Genomic DNA, 394 nt, shown 5'->3' on the forward strand with positions numbered 1-394 from the left:
CTGTGGCGTCTTTCCTTGAACGTCACTTGACCCACCTGACTTCTGTGGGCTCAGTTCCTTGACGTTCTTTCGTGGACTGGTGCCTTTACGAGGAGACGCTGCTACTCGGGTGACCTCACTCACAGTCGTGTTCTCTTCGTCCGATCGCTGAGATCCACCAAACACCTCATCCCAATCCTTTTGTCAAAGAACTCATGAGGTCACTCTCCTTCTCACAATTAATCAAACCGTCTGTCTGGCTGACAGACCTCTTGCTGGTATTGCTGCTCTCAAAGCTCTGGGAAAGGAAGCCTTCATCCCATGACAGTGCTCTTTCCTCCGTTAGAGAGAGCAAGTTTTCTACACCGCCCACATCCTCATCTGAAGAGCCAGAAACCTTCCCACGATCAATCCG

The sequence above is a fragment of the Frankliniella occidentalis genome, unplaced genomic scaffold (assembly GCF_000697945.3).
Source record: "Frankliniella occidentalis isolate FOCC.00 unplaced genomic scaffold, Focc_3.1 Scaffold405, whole genome shotgun sequence".
In the NCBI taxonomy this organism is placed as follows: Eukaryota; Metazoa; Arthropoda; class Insecta; order Thysanoptera; family Thripidae; genus Frankliniella; species Frankliniella occidentalis.